General features: G+C 26.6%; 1 pseudogene; it reads left to right on the plus strand.

The window, feature by feature from the left end:
* Positions 1 to 4,918: 4,918 nt before the first annotated feature.
* LOC107854638 overlaps positions 4,919 to 7,683 on the plus strand; it is a 5,115-nt pseudogene continuing 2,350 nt past the window's right edge.

Raw genomic sequence — 7,683 nt, forward strand, 5'->3', positions numbered from 1 at the left:
CTAGATTGTTTATTGAAAGTTGTAGCAACACTTTTAGATAATTATTTTATTAATATTTTATTTGCAAGTTGTGACAATTTTTTTAAAAAATATTTTTTAAAATATTCAAAAATATATTTATTAAGTATAATTATCTTCTTCTTTTTAGCATTTAGCATTCCATCTCTTCTAAATAACTGTATTGATAATCATGGTAAGAGTAAAATATGGTCAATAATATATCTTCATAACTCTTCTTTTCCTTATTTTCTCCCTAATTTGTATACAATTTTTCAATTTTCTCTCACAAAGTACACAAATCTCTCTCCCTCTTTTCGTTCCATTTTATTCTATACTTTTTCTACATATATTTCGTCAAAATCAATCAAAATCCTCCATAGATAATCACCGATTTCATCTTTTTAGTTTTTCTTACTTCTTCCATTATTGAAGAACCAAATGTACTATCATTTTTTTTTATAAATCTTGATTTTTTTTAGTATAAAAATGGCGGTGTTTATTCAACCTTGATTTAATACGAAAATAGATGAGATAGAATCTTGGTTCAAAGAGATAAGTACATAGTGTATGGAATTAATATATATAAACTGGTATCGCCTAAATTGAATATCACAATCGATAGATACCAGTTTATATATCTACTTCATACATTTTTCATACAAATGTGACATATAAAAAATTGATTTGATTTCATTCAATTTATAACCTAAAGTATATCTTCTTAATTGAACATCACAATCCATAGAGTTTATAAATAACTTGGTATAAAAGAAATTAAGTAAAACAATTTATATATCTATTCCATTCATATAAAAAATAAAATCAAGCATTCGTATATAACCTGCTATAAAACATATAAAATTTATTCAAAAGGAAAAGATATACCAATTCATTATTATCTAGACTTTTTATATTAACCATCGAAAAAATTTATTTAAATATCTTTCTTCTTCTTCCTCCAATACCATTTTCATCCACTGAAAATAGTAATAAATATGCATCATTCTTGTATATCATTTTACATAACAATTTCATATATCAAAAATTTTAAAATAAAAAATTATTTTATTTTTTATATTAATATATATATAATTTAAACTTGATTGAAAAAAATCTGCTTCAAATAAATATTTATATCAGTATTTTTTTAGAAGAAGAAAATAATAAGGGTGAATCAATTTAAAAGAAAATCGTAATGAAGAAGAAAAATGGTATGTTTGATAATGAAGATTGAAAAAAATTGTATGAATGCTAATGAAGAATGAGAAAAAGGTACAATTGATGAAAGAGAAAATGGTATGATTAAAAAAAGAGAAAATCATTTTAGAGATAGAAAAAAATAGATGAATGATATCCTAATAATACCTGTTGTCATCTTTGTATATGGGTATGAAGTCTTTTTTTTCTTTATATGTACATAATTTGTATTTTATTTTTAGTTAAAACAGAAATAATATTTTCTTTTGTATACCAAAAATTTGCTATAATTTACCATCTAAAAAATTTTATTATATCTTGCATTAAATCATCTAAGAATGTTTATTTAAATTTTTTTCCATTATATTATGTCTTTTGATTGTTTTGGGACGTTTGGATCATTTTTTCTTTTAAGGGCCCATGTGGTCCAAAATATGATTCAAGAAAGGGAAAATTACAAAAACTAACATATTTAAGATTTAAATTACAATAAATCACAACACTATCTCAAAATTACAAGTAATAGCAAAAGTAGCAATATTTTAATCATTATATTGCGTGAGTTTCACCAACTTTTTTACTTTTCCCTATTTTCACTCAACTTTTTTCAATTCCCTTTCATATTTCACCTCACTTTTTTCAATGTTCTCCCAGATTTCACTCCATATTTTTCAATTTTCTCCCATATTTCACTCCACTTTTTTTAAAATTATGATCCATCAAATAAGGTAAGTTGATATTTACAGTATTTGCATGTTATCTTTTCATATAATTTATATTTTTTTATTTTTTCGTATTTTTTTCTTCATCCGTCTGCTTTGGTTTTTTTTTTAGGGGGGAGGGGGGTTGTGATTTTTTTTTTTGTTAAAAGATTTTCCAGGTCTGCTATAATGGATGGATACGTTATTTGATGGAGGTCTGATGTAACTTTTCCTACGTTTTTTGATGAATTTTTGTGATTTTTTGTTGTTGAAAGATTGTGGGGTTTTATGTTAAGTTGATTTCTACTCCTATTCAGTTGAACAGAGAAGTTGACATAGAAGATGTGAGATCAAAGCATTCTGACGAGCCCAAAAATATTGAAAAAATCATGAAACGAAAAATATTGAGAAAACGTAACCTTCATCTCCAAAATCCCAAAAAGTGCAAAAATATGTGAAAAAGAGGATGTCAAATGAAAAGAAAGAATATGTATTTTTTTCAGTTGTGTATATGTATTTATGAGTAATACATATGTATTTTTTCAGTTATGTATATATATTTATGAATAATACATATGTATTTTACCAGATTGTATATGTATTTATGACTAATGCATATGTATTTTTCAGATATGCATATGGCTAATTGCGGCCTTACAACCTAACATCCCTGTTATATTCAAATCAAGGACATAATTTGAGAGATGGCTCTACTTCTTATAGATTTTGAAAATCTCTGTGTCTAAGAAGTACCTTAGCATGCCAAGTTTATGTTGAAGGTGCGGCTCAGGTAAGCCTTCAATCTTGCAATCTCATCAACATCATCACCAGTGACCACAATATTCCAAACATTTATTATGATCTGGCTCACTTTCTCACCCTTTATTACATTACGAAATGTGTGTGATCGGAAGCACACCTTTTGTAGCCAAACTAAACTATGGTCTTACTGAACTTCTCATTTTTGAATAAAACATATGTATTTTCTAGTTATTCATATGTTTTTATGGGGATGCATGCTATATTATTGATTTGGAAATATATTTTTAGTTCTGCTTAGGTTTTTATAGATGCATATGTATTTATGAATGATACATATGTACCTTTTCAATGTACATATGTATTTATGACTAATGCATATGTATTTTTCCAGTTATGCATATCTATTTATGAATAATGCATATGTATTTATGATTAATGCATATGTATTTATGGATGATGCATTTTTTCCGTCATAATAATATTTTTGATGTTTATATCATGAAGAAGAAATGTGTAGTTCAAGCACAATTAGGTAAATGTATTATGTCACTTTTTGTTATAGAGACTTTGTGTCCTATATGTTTATACATACATATGAGTCAGATATGTGTTTCTGTAAATACATATGCAGATATATATGTATGTTTTTTACTGTAAATATGTACGCAGATCTGTATGTCTATATATTTTATCTATTTTTTGAATATGCATATGTGATATAAATGTATCTTTTAAAAATAAAAGTAAGAGGTAGAAGAGTAAAAAAGCGGAAAAAAGAAAAATAGAAAAAGAAAAAAAGAAAAAAGAAAAATTCAAAGAAAATGGAGTGAAAACCTAAAAAAAAAAAAAGAGAAATAAAAACTAGAAATATAAGTGTAAAAATAAAATCAAAAATAAAAGAAATAAAAAAAATAGGAAAAAGAAAAAAGAAAACGAAAACAGGAAAAGAAAAAGAAAAATATGAGAAAGGAAAACAAATAAGAAACCATAAAAGAAAAAAAAACAAAAAAGGATAAAAAAAGAAGAGAAATAGAAGAGTCAAAATGAAGTGGAAAAAAAATGAAAAAGAAAAAGAAATTAAAATAAAAAAATAAAATGATAAAAAAATGAAAATAGGAAAAGAAAAAGAAAAGTATGAGAAAGGAAAATAATAAGAAAACGAAAAATTAGAGAAAAAAAAGAAAAAAACAGAAAAGGATAAAAAAAGAAGAGAAATAGAAGAGTCATATTAGGAAATGAAATATTTATAATTAAATGTAGCATGAATTAAGGACGGTTACTTTCCTGATTTAACTCTAACTGATAGACGTTAAAATAGGAACTACTATTCAATTTATATATGTATTTATATAGCAACATTTTACTTAAATACAAACTACAATTTGCTATTTTTCATAATTATCAAACTGTTGCTATAAAAGTTATAATTAAGGCTATAGAGTTGCTACTTTTGAAATTTTCCCTTAAAGAAAAGGGGGAAGGACAAAAACGACACTTCAAATTAAACTATTTCCACGAAAATGTTCATGAAATTTAAATTTCACTTTTTTGTCATTTCAAAATGCTGGCATGTTCTATACACATTTTCTATATAATTTCTATACATATCTTATACATATAAATATTACATACGAAAATTATACAGTTTTGATACACAATTTATATAATAATTAAACTATTTTTAACATATTTTATATAATAATTATATAATTTTTATACGTCTTTTATATATTTTTATATATTTTTTATACATATACATATTTGATACATATATCTTATATAGATATATGCATATTCTATATAACAATTATATCATTTTTATATAATTATATTTAATTGTTATTTCTAAACAATAAAAAAAAAAACAGAATATTTTTCTAGTTAAAAAATTCATAGCAAAAAAAAACTAAAAGATTTTTAAAGGGTTGAATGATCCAAGTTGAAAACTGTATCAATATTATTTATGAATTGTATCAATATTATATATAAACTATATCTGAACTAAATGACTCAAATTAGAAAATGATTATAAAATAGAAATAGTATACTTGATAGGTCACTTTTTAAAAAGATATAAAATTTGGGCTATTTGTTTTAAAAAGTATATAGAGTGTCCTTTTCGGTAAAGAAAAATTGTCATTTATGAATTAGGCTAGCCACCAAACTTTAAGTTGAAAAAATCAATGAATAATCCTTTTAAATAAGATCTCCCTATAAACAATATTCATCACGTATCTAATTTATAAACACTCTACTAACTTTCATTAGCCATTGCACTCCACAAGTTTCGCCCAATTCATCACTCATCGATTTTGTGGACGTTGCCACGCCCTACAACCACTACACCTTATCGCAAAACCACTGCATGGCGAAGGTTATCACCAGTCTTTGCGGTGGTCTCTCCATCACGCCATCAGATTACCCACTCAATGCCACCAGAAAAATTGGAAGTCTTCAAGTCTTTAGAATCTTGGGTTTCTGAAAGCATCCTCGATCTTCGCAAGCCCGTAGAAAAATGTTGGCAGCCTAGTGAATTTCTGCCTGACGCATCTCAAGGGGCCGATGGATTCATGGAAGAGGTTTGGGCCCTAAGACAACGCGTTTCAGGGCTCTGTGACGAGTACTTTGTGATGCTTGTCCGTAATACAGGAAATTGCATGTGATAGATTCAAATACGAGTGACTTTAGATATTTGACCCAATAAAAATGTATTTAAAGAAAATTTTCCTTACTTTTTAAGTATAGTACAAGTAACATTTTAACCCTCTACACCTCAAATATATTTTTATAACTTTTTATACTTATTTGTCTCTCAAATTTTATTTTTTATTTTTTTCACTTTTTATTTTTTACTTTAAGTTATTATTCTATTTTTTATTTTTTTACTTTTTTATTTTTTCTTTAATTTTATTATTTTCACTTTTTATTTTTTTCCTTTAATTTTATTTTCATGTTTTAAATCATTTGTCTCAAACTTTATTTTTTTCTTTTTTCTTTCTTTCTCAAAAATTATCTATTTTTTTCTTTTTTAATTCATTTGTTTTTAACCTTTATTGTTCTTTTATTTTTGTTTTTTATCAGTTCTTTTTTTTTTTCCTTATTTTTCTCAAACTTTATTTTTATTTTTTCCTCTCATTTTTTATTTTCTCAATTTTTTTAATTCTTCGCTTTTTTCTTAATCTTTATTTTTTTCTTGCCTGTTTTTTCTCTTTTTTTTTCTCTACTTTGTTTGATCTTTTTTTTCTTTTTTCAGTTCTCTTTTTTTCCCTCATTTTTTTCAAATTTTATTTTTATTTTTCCTCTCATTTTTATTTTTCTCAATATTTTTAATTCTTCGCTTTTTTCTTCATCTTTATGTTTTTTCTTTTCTTTTTTTTCTCAATCTTTTTTTTTTATTTCTTTATTTTGTTTGATCGCTTTTTTTTGTTTTCTCAACTTCTATTATATTTTGCTAATAAATAAAAAATTGCATAATCCATAAAGGAATTTTCTTTTTTTGACATCAAAGCAAATTTAAGGGCATGAATTGTTATTACGAAGTTCTTTGAAAATTCTTGAGATAAGTCGTGTCTCTAAGGCGAGAGTTGTAGAATATCTCATAAATAAAGACATAGTGTGGTAGTGTTAACTCTTGCCCGTGGGCATAATTTATTATTTGAAAGTCCTTGAGCAAAGTCTTGTCTCTAAGGCAATAGTTGTAGAGTATCGCATAAATGAAGACATAACGTGGTAGTGTCAACTCTTGCTCATGAGGCATAATTTATTATTTGAAAGTCCTTGAACTAAGTCTTGCCTCTAAGGCAAGAGTTGTAAAATGTTCAATAAATAAAGACATAACATGGTAGTGTCAACTCTTCCCCGTAAGACACAATTTGTAGTTCGAAAGTCCTTGAGCTAAGTCTTGCCTCTAAGAAAATAGTTGTAGAACATCTCATAAATGAAAATATAACGTGGTAGAGTCAACTTTTGCCCGTGGGGCATAATTTGTAGTTTTGAAAGTCCTTGAGCTAATTAAGTTTTGCCTCTAAGGCAATAGTTGAAGAACATCTCATAAATGAAAACATAACGTGGTAAAGTCAACTCTTACCCATGGAGCATAATTTGTAGTTTGAAAGTCCTTGAGCCAAGTCTTGCCTTGAAGGCAATAGTTGTAGAACATCTCATAAGTGAAAATATAACGTGGTAGCGTTAACTCTTGCCCGTGGGGCATAATTTGTAGTTTAAAAGTCCTTGAGTTAAGTCTTGCCTCTAAGGTAATAGTTGTAGAACATCCCATAAATAAAAACATAAGGTTGTAGAGTCAATTCTTGCCCGTGGGGCATAATTTGTTGTTTGAAAGTTCTTGAGCTAAGTCTTGTCTCTAAGGCAATAGTTGTAGAACATCTCATAAATGAAAACATAACGTGGTAGAGTCAACTCTTGTCCGTGGGAAATAATTTGTTGTTTGAAAGTCGTTGAGCTAAGTCTTGCCTCTAAGACAAAAGTTATAGAACATCTCATAAATGAAAACATAACGTGATAGAGTCAACTCTTGCCCGTGTGGCATAATTTGTAGTTTGAAAGTCCTTGAGCTAAGTCTTGCCTCTAAGGCAATAGTTGTAGAACATCTCATAAATGAAAACATAACATGGTAGAGTCAACTTTTGCCTATGTGGCATAATTTGTTGCTTGAAAGTCCTTAAGCTAAGTCTTACCTCTAAGGCAATAGTTGTAGAACATCTCATAAATCAAAATACAATGTGGTAGTATCAACTCTTTCCCATGAAACATAACTTGTTATTTGAAAGTCATAAGTCTTGCTTCTACAATGTAGTAGTGTCAACTCTTGCCCATGAAACGTAGCTTATTGTTCAAAAGTCGTAAATCTTCCTTTATAATGTGATAGTGTCAACTCTTACTCAGGATATGTAACTTGAATGGAAGAAATTGAAGAAAAAAACAAAAATAATAAAAATTGAGAAAAAAGAAGAAAATGAAGAAAAATATCAAAAAAAAAATCAAAGAAAATGTAGAAGTTGAGAGA

The sequence above is a fragment of the Capsicum annuum genome, unplaced genomic scaffold, assembly GCF_002878395.1.
Source record: "Capsicum annuum cultivar UCD-10X-F1 unplaced genomic scaffold, UCD10Xv1.1 ctg5038, whole genome shotgun sequence".
In the NCBI taxonomy this organism is placed as follows: domain Eukaryota; kingdom Viridiplantae; phylum Streptophyta; class Magnoliopsida; order Solanales; family Solanaceae; genus Capsicum; species Capsicum annuum.